Consider the following 14,478-nt stretch of genomic DNA (forward strand, 5'->3'; position numbering starts at 1 on the left):
ACTTTCTGGTGCCTCCTTCAGACTCTTCCCTTCTGCAGTGCAGGCTCCGCTCTCCAGCTTCCATGCTGGTTGGTGCAGTGATGGGATCAGAACCTCAGCTTTCATTTAACAAAAAATGTTTCTACTCCCTCCTGCTTGCAAAGAAAAACTCTGAAAATGTGAACTGAATGGAAGTGATGCAGTGACATCTGCAGCCACCGGCCAGAGGAGGAGCGACAGCCACTAGAGCAGAGGAAGAAGCCACTTGTTCTCAGATCCAGTCTAGTTTGCCACTGCTCCAAGGACCCAGGCTGGTCAGAGTGGGCTTGGATGCCCACTGGGCTCTGCAGGCTTGGCTCTCCCTGCATGCCCACCAGGATCTTCCTCTGTAGGTGGGTCTTAAATGTCGTCCATCCTTCTTCTCCATTGTAACCTATTGGGTGTGGTGCATGAGACCTGAGTGAAAAAAATTAGATGATCATAATGGTCCCTTCTGGCTTTAAGATTTACGAATGTTAGTATATCCAATAAACACAGTTGTGCTGGTGTAGTTAACTGAAAGTGAATTTGACTATTAGATGACCTAGTAGGAAATTTGCATGCAACAGTCACAGTAAATGTGCAAATGCAGTTTTGGTCAGACTGATAGGCAAGTAAATTGCTTACTTGATTATTAGTGGTCTCCAGAATGATGATTTTATTTACAGGATGGGTAAATGCCAGTGGATTCAACACATCCATCTATTCAACGAGACTACGTTCATACATTATTTGAGGCTATTTTTTTAAAAATAAAACAGATGGAGAACAGGTCACAGAATGTGCTTGTTACTGCTAGGCAACAAAATGGTGACAAGATCCTTAGATGACACAGGGAATATTGTTAATAATTCTACTGATAGCACATTTTCTATAGTAGGGTAGAGACCATGTGCAATCTCTTATCCTCCGTCCAGAATACACAGAGCACACAGACGCTAAAACATGTAGATGTCATGCTAAGACGTGTGGTAATACACCATCAAGGCTCAACCCGTAGACTAGCGATACAAGGCCTAAACAGCAACTTCTCAGCTACAGAGCTGGTTGAAAATTCCTTCAGAAAATGCCACTCCAACCAAAATTCTCAATGGAATCATATTGATTTCAACAAGCTTTCATTTTGTTAGCATCAGAGTGTCCTGTTCCAGCATTTACGGAATGAAAATGTTTCACTTTGAAATTTATTTTACCTAAATATATAGGTAAAAAAAAAAGTGTCAAAATCAAAATGAAACATTTCTAGTTCATCTCAAATGTTTCAATTGACCTGGAACAAAAGATCTTTCAGAATTTAGTTTAATGAAATATTTCAAAACTGTGGCTTTTTGTCACAAATTTGGGAATCCCCCCCCCCAGTTCTCAGTGTTTTTCATGGGATGGGAAATCCTTTTGCCAGCCAGTTCTAGTTGGCAGTTTTGGGAAGATCTTGAAAAGGGCTGAGGCCTGGCCAGGAGGAAGAGGGAGGACAGGACACCATGTTGCACTCTGCCATCTGAATTTTTTCTGAAATAAGCAGGCTCACAAATTCCAGCCCAAATTTTGCTCATAGTGCGTGCTCCATTGTTAGGCTAAAACAGACGAGCAATGTACACAGAAAGTATAAAAGTGGCGTTGATCATTTCTGTCAGTTATTTAATGAAGTTTATTTTAGGTTCAGACTTTTTTCCTTTAAGTCTTTAGTGTGGTCAGAATGGTCAGAGTGGACAACTGAGAATCAGGGTGCCTGGGGTGTTCTGAGGTTAAAACAAATAGCATTGGTAAAGTGCTCCAAAAGTCTCCCTGGGAAGCTGTGCTGTTATCTCTTGCCTTGCCATCAGAACGAATGGCACCGCTAACTTCTATGCGAGGTTTTTGTTTTCACTCAAGTGCTACACTTGACCCATCAGTGGAATGCTGGGTCTATACTCAGATATGCATATGGATGCTCCATTGTTCAGCTATTGGAAGGTTTTCTGAACTGCCTCGGTCCATCTGTTGGAGACTCCAGGGCATGGCCATTAGTTAAGTTGAGGGGATGGAAGGCCATAAGGGTCGAGGAGGTCTCCCTGCTGAAGGCCTGAGGGCTTCTTCTCAACCCCCCTTAATAGAATTCAGGCCTGGCTGGTTTGAGTAAGCTCTTTTGCTCTTAAAACAATGTTGCAGTTGTAGATAATGCCTTATAGTGTAAGGTTTGGTGACGCCAAGTTAAAGATAACAGGAGAGACAGCTACAAGGCCAGACAGAATGTGCTGGTTGTTTAAGTTGCTAGGAATGCTTGTTAGAGGTTGCAGGAAATAAATATTGTTGTAACCCATATAAGGAAGGCAGAGAATTTGTGCAAAGTTTTAATTGGCTGATGTGTAGTGCAGTAGCATTAAGGAATATAAAAGTGTGTGTAATGACCTGCTCTGGTGTGTAGGATTTGAGATTCTATTCTCCCCGTACCTTGTTTGCAGCTGCAAATAAACTTTTCTGCTTCTCCACCCTGTTGTGATTATTGAGTGACGCATACTGGGTAACGAACCCCCTGCTGTTGTTTGCCTCTGGCACTGGGTGCCGGCAACACATCTGTAATTATAATGAAAATAAATATAAACCACTACAGATTAACCCTTGCTCTTTGCATGAAGCTTGGTAAATGGCAATAAATCTTGGATGCAACGTGAGACAAAGAGCTTAGTTTCTATTGTACCTCAGCAGGATAAACACACTTTCCTCTGTGAAGGGAAAAAAATGCCAGCGTTGGGTTCATTATTGTTTCAGGAACATAAAAACTCTATTTCTGGAGATAGCTGCTGTGTGTTTGATCATACCATATTGATTGTGATGAACAAAGTTAAAAGGTTATGCTGCAGTCACATGGCCAAAGCCTGATACCTGTATTCTACCTATGGCGCGAATATGCCTCCCATGTGCGTGGTATTTAAGCAATCGGTAAGATCATAAAATAGGACAGAGCAGGAACTGAGGCACAAAGTGCTCAAGATCACATAGCAAGTCTGTGCCAGAGAAGGCAACTGAATCCCAGGTTAGTTCCCCAACCACTGGACCGTTCTTCCCTAACAATGAATAGCAGTTTGCTCCACGGCTAGCTCCAGGGAGGACAGTGGGCCTACGTATGGGGTAAGATGCTATTACACAGGAGTGAGGCTATAACCCTCTGGTCCATAATTACCCATTTGTGCTCTGCCGTCTCCACAAACCAGCCCATCTGCCCGTAAAAACAATAGGTTGGTTTACTTGCCAAAAGTAGAAAGCCTTTGTATTGAAATACATGTGCCCCAATCATAAATAAATACGTTTAAACAAACACTGAAGGAAGGTTAAATTTGGACATTGGTAAATTAGATGTCAGATTAAATTGGTAAAATAGTGATGAGCATAAACAAATAGAGGCTGTGATTAATGAAAATCTATTAGCCATGTAAGAGGGGTCTTTTGCAACTTGAAAGATAAAAACATGGGGGCAGATCCAAGCCAAACCGCTCTCGAACGGGATCCCAGGTGGGGAACAAAATTGGCTGAAGTTAGTCTGGAGCTCTCTTTTTCCTGGGGTTTGCTTGGGGTGGGGGAGGATTTTGCTCCAATACAAGTTACAGCAGCCTCAGGGCTGCTTTAATTTACACTGCTGCATTCTGCACCAGCATGCCCCCTACGTGGGTAGGGAAGTTGAACGGGCGTGAAAAAGTGCCAGCTAGCTAGTATTGCTTTATGGTACCCCAGTGATGCCCTTATGCCAATGGGATTTACAAGCTGCTTTCACCCTTTTTGCCCCCAAATCTTATGATCTGGACCACAGAGTGCCTCTGGTGAGCCACTATTATTCTAAATTTGACATGGACCTTTCGTGAGCGAGACCCTGGCACAGGGAATGGCAATAATCTCTGAAGGGCTGGCTTTGGACTCTCAAGGACATTGTAGCAACAGTAGTAGACAAATACATAATTGTTAAACAAATGTTAAATTAAAAAAAGAATCTAAACCCTTAACCCTCAAATTTCAGCACACAATACAGGTAGGCTTTACTCTCTTATAACCTGGGCTGTCTGGCTGCCAGGAAGGTCTCTTGGCATCATTTTGCACAACCTGAGGGCTGCTCTAAAGTATACTGGCTACCGATGGCCCCAAGGAGCTGACGTGACAACTAAGGATCAGTGAGACATAGTGAAGCCTTGGTTACATCCCGTTGCCCTCTGACAGCCATTCCCTTGCTCTGGTGGCTCACCCTTCACTGGTGTAATCCTCCCAGGGCCAGTTATGCCAAATCTGTGATCTAATTCTGCAGGCAGTATGACACAAAGTGACTGTACCACACCCCAGGTTCCGGAGCAATAATTACTGACTCTTTGTAACTACACTTGGATTCCCCCCCCCTTTTAGCTATAATAAGATTTCTTAGTCTTAATATGTTGAATTCAACACCTACCTTGGGAGGGGAGGAAAATTGTAAGCTTTATTTGGTTTCCTATACAAGTAAGCAATTTGCTGTGTACTGTAATTTGTCTGCATGCTGGCCTTTTTTTGGTACATATGTAATTTTACTTTGGTGAATGACACGCATTACTGATAGCCTGGCTTGCTGACCAGTCCAGAGAAGGAGACACAGAGAGGCTGTTAGATATTTGCCAAGAAACTTTGTCAGCAACCACAAGAGCAGTGACGAGGCCAAAGAAAATAAAACTGGAGAAGTGGGTTAAGTAGGGACTGTTACTTATGAGAGGTTAATACAGACAAGCGACAGCTGGTGAAAACTGGATAAGAAGAGAAGGTGGGATGCAAGTACAGATCACAATTATAACAGCAACTCAAAAGGAGGATAGGACAGGAAAACCGGAAACAGGGGAAAAAGGTGAATGCAAGCAAGAACTCTGGAAGAAGTGAGGGATCATTGGGGGTACAAAGACCATGGTAGTGGAGCTAGTCAATAGTACCGGTAGAAGAGAGTCGAAGGGAAAATATTCTGAGTATCTGGTATCAATGGTTTCACAATTTTCTGAAAATTATTGGACACTACTTGATAGGGGTCTGGCCCAGAGCTCATTCAAATCAATGCCCTTTCCCCTGACCTGACTGGGCCCTGGATCTGGCCCTGTGAGCATAAAGCTATTATGTCGGCAGTGAGCTGTAGCTCACAAAAGCTTAAGCTCAAATAAATTGGTTAGTCTCTAAGGTTCCATAAGTACTCATTTTCTTCATGTCGGCAGAAGGTGGCTTATCTTTGGGAAATTGGAGGAATCCCACGGCACTTCAGTAGCATATCTGGAAGCCAGGAGTCATGGTCCTAGTCCCTAACACTATAAACACTTCCTCCAAAAACAAAACAAAAAATTCTGCAATGTGTCTAACCAGAAGAGTTGCATATCGGAAGAGTCTGGCCTCATGCTGGAAGATGACTGATTTTATGGGCATTTCTATGACACTCATCACTTTTGGAGCTGAGCACCTCACGCTTCTTTGATTAAATTATCTTCACAGCTCTTTTCTCCATTCCCATGGTGGTGAGAAAGTTCCAATCCCAGGTTGGGACCTAGGAGACAGAGAGATCGAAACTTGCACAACATCACACAGCAAGTCTGGGGCAGAGCCAGCAATGACCCCAGATCTCCTTAACCATAGACCATCCTTCCACTCTCGCTGGAGCATTTCCAACATTGGTTAAAACCCTCCCCCACGCCCCTAATCGAGCTATGGGCTATTAATGCCCTTTCTAACTGAAAGTCAGTCAGCACCAGGAAGTATTCATTGTTGAATTAATAAATCACATGTCTAAGGGAGAGCTTTACATTTTTTGTACAGAATACACATTTGGCCCAAATGGATATCATCCCTGGAAATATTGAGATGGCAGTAGGAGATGGCCTGGCAAGAGACGAATTAGTTTACAAGAATGAGAAGCAGTAGGAAGGTTAGTAAATGCATTAGTATCTTTGAAAAGAGTTAGGGTAAAGAGGAGAAGTAAAGACTAGCTCTCCATATACGTAGATCTAAATGTGGACAACTGATTGAAAATCGAGGGCACAAGGAAAAAAAAGTGAATGTTTAAAAGAATTTTTTTAATAGAAATAGTATTTTCTATCACTGCCATTTCCTGACTCAGCATTATTGTTGTAAATAATCTGAGGCAAAAAAAAAAATCACACAAACTCGGCTTTTTGTGGGATGAAGATAAACCTGATCTCAATGGAGACTATGAACTCTCCAGGGCAGGCGCTGTCTCCTATTGTGCTAGGTGCTGTACCCAAAGTGAGGCCCCCCATCTCCCTGCAGCCTGCTGGCACCACGGCCACAATGACAAATACGCCCTGTCTGTAACACAGGACAGGTGCTAGGTGGCGGGAGAGAGAAATGGCTGTTCCATAGTCAGCCTGCCAGGGAATTCATTGTTTTTATCCAAGAACCAGAGAAGCAACTGGCACTGGGAAAAGACCTTATGGCACACAATAATATTTGGAAAACATTTTTAAAAAACCCCCTGGAATAGAGGAATAAACACCAAGGCTTTCATTTAATAAGCTCTGCTAAATGATCAATAGATTGGCTTCAGATTTCCAAACATTGCTATGTAACATCAGAGAAGTTTTTCCTGATTAAAAAAAAATCAAATACATTAAGGGCTCATATTCAAATGACAGGCAGTGCAGTGAGGCATTAGTATTCTATTTAACAATGTATTTTAACGTAATTGTTAATGAGAAATAAAAAGGAGCACTTCACTTATACTTAGAAATAGCAATGCTCTTTGTACAGAGGGTCATCATTATTATTCATAATCGTGTATATAACAGTAGTGCCTAGGGACCAGCTAAGAACACGACCACTTTGTGCTAAGCACTGTTACAATCTGTGTAGGGATCAAACAGTCCCTGCCCCAGAAATCTTACAATCTAATAGCTAAGACGGACATAAGATGAAGGGAAATGGATATAAGACACAACCAGACGGAATAACGTGATAGTGGCAAATGTGATGTTAGTTGCACATTTGGGTTGTGTGTGTATACGGGGGTGGCTATTGAATTTTTTAGAGTTATTGTTAAGTATATAGCGCCAACATTCTGCTCGGTGGCCTTACAGATACTAAAGAAGACAGGTCCCTGCCCTGAAGTGTGCACAATCCTGCAAACACTTACTGCCGACCAGAGTGCTTACTACTGAGAGTAGTCTCCCTGGGTATATCTACAATGGAATAAAAGACCTGCGACATGGCTGGCCTGGGTCAGGCTTTCAGGGCTTGGGCTGTGGGGGTAACTATTGCTGTATATACATTTGGGCTCAGAGCCCGGGTGTTCCAAGCCTCCCCCTTTGCGGGGTCCTAGAGCTTGAGCTCCAGCCTGAGCCCAAAGATCTATGCAGCAATTTTACAGCCTCACAGCCCACGTCAGCTGACCCAGATCAGCTGCGGGTGTTCAACTTCTGTGTAGATGTACCCCATGAGTTCAGTGGACTGCTCATAGTAGTAAGCACCACACACTCAATACTAAGTGTTTGCAGGATCAGGTCCCAAATTAATACTTGTATCAGACTAAAGTGCCTGCTTTGCGAATATTCAAGTCCCACTTTCAACATTACTACTTTACTTTAGGCACGTCTTTTGATTAGTTTGTGTTTAATGGGAATTCATCTGCCTCACTCCTAGTTGTGAAGGGTGGCCCCTTCAGCGCCAGAAGTATGGTTATTACAGGGAGAGGGTGTGGTATCTTCCCCCACTCATACACAAAACTGGTGATGGAAGTGAATAGCACAGGCTGGCAGTGGGAAGGATGGAAGTGTGTGGCGCACCATGAGCGAGCAGTAGGGGCAATATTATAGCCCACACTCTCTTGAAAACCCTGGTCAGTACGGTTATCATGATACTCCCCTGGGTAATAAACACAAGCTAAAGGTTATTCTATTATATTGGCAATTGTTTCCTTGTCTGGGCACACTCTGTAAGTATGGGTGCTCCCTTTGTGTATGTGGTCCAAACTGAAGGCTCTATTTTTAATATGATCAATTATTCCATAAGCAATGGCTGTATGAGCTATCTCACTATTTTCAATACCATCAATTTTTCCTCTGAAGCTACAGTTTGCTCCCTTCCATACAGCCATAACTGTGGCTGCCATTCTTTGAGAGCCACTCATATAGCTGTTATCAGCCGTGAAGTGTGCTTAACCTCCACTGAACAGGGGAACAAGAGATCCAAGCCCACTCTTGAACAAAGGTTTCCTGTGCTGTAGCTCATGATGCTGCAACCAGGCCACCAGGACAGTGCAAATTATTTTGTGTTTGGGTTTCATTTAATTAGTAAAAACCAAGGCATTAGGGCTTTTTACACTGTTGCATTAGGATTTGCTAAATTGAGATCCACAGTAATACAGGTGTATCAATATTTAAGAAGACATAGTACAAATCTCACTGCCAGCTAGTGAAAAAGTTCTGTTAGTGACATGTGGAATCCTCAAATCAGATTTGATTTAGCACATGGATTCTGTTGGAATGAAAGGTTATGACTCAACTGAATCTTATTGCAAATGTATTTGAAGCAAATTTCTCTCTCTTTTTTTTAATTTTGAGCATTAATTTCCAAATGAATACATTTTGCCATATTACACAAGCATGTTTTTTTACAACTGTTAAACATGCATTGTGCACATTTGCGATTTACTACAAGATCCAACCAAACCAAATATTTTCAGTCTGGTAGGAATCAGGTACAAGTCAAGGGCGGTTGTTGCACTGCTCCATGAGCAGTTTGGTCAAGAGACTGACTTAGGCAACTGCTCCGACTGGTACATTGGAGGGTGGGGGAAGCCAAGGTGCCACCCATTCCCACTCTCATCTGTCCACCTGTAGGGAGGTCTGGCCCTGTGGATCTATGGAGTTTGCTTCCCTTCCTCTGATGAGAGCAGTAGTAGGTGTAATTGGAGCAAGGTAGGAAGTGGGCACCTTGAGGTGCTGTGTAGCATGGGCCACACAAATGCACAGCCAGTCTGAATAATGAATATTTAAATAGTTGTACCAACAATGCATGGAAAACCCTATCAGTCTGGGAGGTAACAATCAAAATGGTAGAAGAGAACCAAACACTAACTACAAATTCCTCTATGTGCTGTTGATGAAAAGTAGCCCACCATAGGGGGCCCAAAGTGTGTGTGTGTGTGTGTGTGTGTGTGTGTGTGTGTGTGTAGATGGAGCAGCCATTCAGGGACTCTCCAACTATGTAAGGTACCACTATGCCCTCCCCGCACTACTGTATTATGTAAGCACCTCACAATCTTTAACACATTTATGCTCAAAACACACCTGTGAGGCAGGGAAATACTATCAGCCCTGTTTTACTGATTGGCAACAGAAAGACAGGTGAGCTCCTGACCCTGTTTAAGTCAATGAGTTTTGCCACTGACTTCAACGGGGCCATGATTTCACTCTAAATAACTGGCCCAAGGTAATAGCCCAGGCAGAGCAGGAATTGAACCCAGGTATCTGGCTGGCACCTTAATGACTAGACCTTTCTTTCTCTCCATATCTGCTTTCTTTCCTCCATGTACAGGACTATTAGAGGTCATGGCAATGCAGGGGAAGGGGCTGTGGCACAATCCAAACCCAATTAAAATAATAAATCCCAACCTCTGGTAAAACAATGGAAGAAATGTTAAGACTATCCCTAAACCTCCAGAGCACAATGGGACAATGAGTAATGGACAGAATGAGTTTTTAAAGAAAATGTCTTGCCAGAGAAACTTGATTTTTCCTCCCACAGAAGTACAAAGTTAGTGGAAAATGAGACATGCACTAACTGGAGTATATTTGAGCCAAGATTTTCAATGTGCCTTGATTTTTAGTGCCTAGCTTGAGGCACCTTAAAAACTTCTCATTTTCAGAAAGTGTTGATCCACTGCTCTCTGAAAATCAGACCCCTTTAAGATGTCTTAAGTTAGGCACCCAAATAATTGATGCACATCAAAAATCACTGGTCACTTTTGAAAATCTTGGCCTTGGATTTTAATACAACATGCGATTTTGGATAATAATGCAAACAGGCTCGGATAGAGACACTGTCACGTGGTCCAGAAACTAGCCAAAAGCCCATAAATAAAGGGAAAATAGCAAGTTATAAGCAGGTGCCAGGCTGATATGACTCCTCTGATTTTAACATATTTATTACTAATCCATTACTAGAATGGCTAGTGATGTTTGCAGATGATACTAACATAGGTGGAGCTGTGAACAACAGAAAGCTGGAGAAATTACAGTAACTCCTCACTTAAAGTCGTCCCAGTTAACATTGTTTCATTATTAGGTTGCTGATCTATTAGAGAACATACTCATTTAAAGTTGTGCAATGTTCCGTTATAAGGTTGTTTGGCTTGACGAGCAGGGTCGGGGGCTTACCCCACTCCACCCACCCGGCATTCCAGCCAGGGAGCGGGCAAGTCCCGTACCCTGCTCCCCGACAGGAGTGCCAGGTGGGCAGAATGGGGCAAGCCCCCATGCCCCGACTCTACTATCCAGCTGGAACTCCGTGCAGGCAGAGTGGGGCAAGCCCCTGCATCCTGACCCCACTCCGTGGCAGGTGCACCGGGTGGGCGGAGTGGGGCAAGCCCCTATGCCCCAACCCACTACACCCCTGCCTCAACCAAGCTTCACAATCATCATTGGTGAGTACAGTGTTAAATTGTTTGTTTAAAGTTATTTAAAACTTACACTGTATATGTATATTATGTCTTTTGTCTGACAAAAAAAATTTCTCTGGAACCTTATTTACATTAATTCTTATGGGGAAATTATGCTTAACATCATTTCGCTTAAAGTAGCATTTTCCAGGAACATAAATACAACATTAAGCGAGGAGTTAACTGTATAGTAAAGGGACCTACAGAAATTAGAAACCTCGGCAGAAAACAAACAAAAAACAGTTCAGCTTGATGAAAAATATAAGCTAAAAACATCTGGGGAAAAGTCTTCTCAAATACATGTTTTTTGTCTGCATGAGCGTTTGCTAGGTGTGTTCATTCATACGAATATGGGAGTTTGTGCGTGAACACATATTCACATGCCTGCTGGAAGTCATTGCCTGGCCACCCCATATAGGCTCCTGTGCCCCAGCTTCTGGAGCTCCGGTCTAAGTCTTTAAGGGGCTCTAGCAAAAGGGCTACAACTAAGAAGGCTACCAGAGCCCTCTGATTCTTTGCCAGCATGCTCAGAATCGGAAGTGGGGACAGAAGAAACTAGAAGTCCTTGTTGGGGCCAATATGGGGGGCTTCCTGCCTAGGGTAATTTGAATAGGTGGTTCACTGGAGTAGAGCTGGACAAAGGTTTTCAGACGAATAGTTTATTCACCAAAAATAGCAGTTTCAGCGAAGCCCACACTATTACTGAATTCACCAAATAGGTTCAGCTAATTTTTTGGGGAGGGCGGGGGGGGGGGCGGAGAAGGGGATTTAGGTGCAATTCACAAAATGGCCAGAAGTGGAGGGGCCACCTAGTGTACTGTTTTTAGCCCAGAGGTTAGGGCACTTCCCTGGGACGTGGGAGACCCAGGTTCAGTTGCCCCGTCTGACATGGGGCATGTTGCCAGAGAGTGCCCTAACTGTGTCTTCTATTGAGGCTGTTTCACTTTCTATAAATACTTACACAATCATTGGGCCCACAGAAAATGAGAGTTCAGTTTGGAAGCTGGCAGAGAGACAGCGTGGCTGCGGGGAGCCCCTGCTGAATTCCAGCTTCCCCCAAAGGAAATATTTGTACTGCTCTGTGACTAGTTGCATGGATCAGGCAGCTCCAGCACTGAAGTGATCAGCATCCAGACAGAGAGAGAGAGAGAAAGTCGCACCCTGCACTGGCTCCCAAAGCCAGCCAAGACCCAAGGCTGATTCCAGACCAAGGAACCAAGCTGGGGTCTGGATAGAACCCTGTCCCACTCAGGAGTGAAGAAAAAGTAAGAAGGCATTTCTTTAAACCAGTCAATACCACAGTACTTCAACACTATATCTCAGGACATGTAACTTCAGTTGTGCCAGCAGCCTTGGGAAGGTGCAGGTAGGAAGGTGAGGTTTGAGTGTTAGGAAATGGGGAATTAGCTTATTTATAAATGTTTATTAATTGACCTTAATCCTTTCCCAGATCTTATTTTTCTGTTCCCAGTAAAGTCCTGCCTCTATTACACAGTTATTTTTGGTGTATCATTCCTCTGCTGGGGTTGTTTTATTTAGTTTAGTGTCATCTGGGTGTTACATTCCTTGCCAGCTGGTAGTAGTATTGTTGATTTTCTCAAGGGGAAGCACCTTGTGTATCTGTCACAGTAAGAAGTTGCTTTGAGAAGAGGCACTAGGCACAAAGAAAAAAGAACACAAGACCTGACCCATGCGAGGAGAGGGGTGATCTCTGTTATGTTCACAGCACACACACAGAAATTGGATGCAAACCAAATAATCTTGCTGGAAAGTTGAAATGTAACACTACAGTATTTCTAGGAATTCAGAGTGATAACACACAAAACCTCCAAAACAGAAAGAGAAAAAACAGACTGCTGTCTGTGGCAGCAAGGCACAACTCACCCCATTCCCCCTTATTTTAATATGGCTCTTTCCAGGTTGGCTGTCTGCTAACTAATTCAGATGACTCAAGTCACATGGCTTCCCTTGGAGTCCCCTAGTCTGCAAGCTGGACCAGGAAATCCCTCACACAAAGTGACAGCTTGTCCTTTTAACCAATTTCCAATACACTCAAACTGCTCCAAATATGGGGGATATCAGAGAGAAAACGGAGGAGGGCTTAAGCCACACCTCAGGGGAAGCACTATGTGAACCATGTATGTTTGAGTGCGAGGGTTATGAATGTTTTAAAATTAGTGGCTGTCTTGAAAAAAAATTAATACAAAATTGGTGTGATCAGCAGTAAGGAGGGGGGAGACAGGAGCACAGGAGAAGGGATGCTTAAGCAGCAGAAAATTGTCTCGATACACTTTGTACACATTCTAGTACAAGTATATGGAGCAGAGGATAAGGCGGGGTAGGGTTATTACGCCTAAGGTTGGCTGACCTATGAACTCCCCCACCCCATACCTGTCACACAGCCAGGTGTAGAAGCCTACAGCCCATAGGTCACGCACAGAGGTCACAGAAGGGCTGTTGCCATTTGGGACTGTCAGAGACTGTGGTGAATGGTGATAGAAAATGGGAGATGAGCAGATTCATTAAGTGCTCCTGGAACTAGAGATATAGAGATATTATTGCATGGGATGCGTTTACCTGCCAGTGACACTTTCCCATCACAGAACCCTAGCCAGGACTGCCAGGGGTAAGGTGGAGGGAACATGCAAAAGTGGCAGTTTGCCCTAGGCATGTAGGGTCACAGAGCCACTCACTGAAATTTGGCCTGGCCCCATCTCCATTATAATGGAGGGGCAACTGGGCGAAACCTGAGTGGCATTGTGCAACTCCTCATGCCTGGTTGCAAAGCCCAGAATGAGGAGCTGAGGATAGTCCCATGGGACAGGAGCTATTGCTGCTGGGTGAGTGTGGTGTGGGCTTGTGATGCTATATGATTGAAACATGACCATTTACATCATTAATATTGCCACTATTAGACTTACCCCGGACTTGCCCCAACAAGGACCTGCCCCAGACTTGTCGTGGCCGGGGGAAAGGAGCCCTCCCTTGGCCTGGCCCAGCCCAGCCCAGCCCTGCTGGAGTTGCTGCGGCCAGGGAGAGGTACCTCTCTCCCAGCTCCTGCGGCAAGAGAGGGCTGGGGGGAGTCCTCTCTCTCCCCACCGCAGCCCCGGGGCAGCCTGCACCCCAAACCTCTCATCCCCGGCCTCACCCCAGAGCCTGCACCCCCCTGCACCGCAACTTTCTACCACAGCCCTGAGCCCCCTCTTAAACCCCTCATCCCCAGCCCCACCCCAGAGCCCTCACCTCTAGCCAGAGCCCTCACCCTCTGCAACCCAGCCTTGAGCTCCCTCCCGCACTCCGAACCCCTTGGCCCCACCACAGAGCCTGCACCCCCAGCCAAATCCTCACTCCCCCCACTCCCCTAACCCTCTGCCCCAGCCCTGAGCCCTCTTCCACACTCCGAACCCCTCGGCCTCACCCCCACTACATGCATTTTGTTATGTGCACCAATATGAAGGTGATGTGTCACACATCACCTCCATAGTGGTGCACATAACAATATTCATTCCACACACGGATGTAAAAATTAGAGGGAACACTGCTGAGGACCTTCCAATCTTTTGGACGTTACCAGAGATTTTGGAAGCCAGCAGTTTGTTCTATCATTGCTTCAAACCTGATACAAGAACTCTGCAATGATTGTATGTATTTGATTTCCTTAACCATTTTAACTCTCTCCTCTTTCTTCTCTCTTATAAATAAATCTTTAGATATTAAATACTAAAGGATTGGTAACAGCATGATTATTGGGTAACATCTGAGTTACGTATTGACCTGGCTGTGTGGCTGATCTCTTGGGATTAGAAGGACCCTTTGTTTGATTA

The sequence above is a fragment of the Lepidochelys olivacea genome (assembly GCF_965140295.1).
Source record: "Lepidochelys olivacea isolate rLepOli2 genome assembly, chromosome: 11".
In the NCBI taxonomy this organism is placed as follows: Eukaryota; Metazoa; Chordata; order Testudines; family Cheloniidae; genus Lepidochelys; species Lepidochelys olivacea.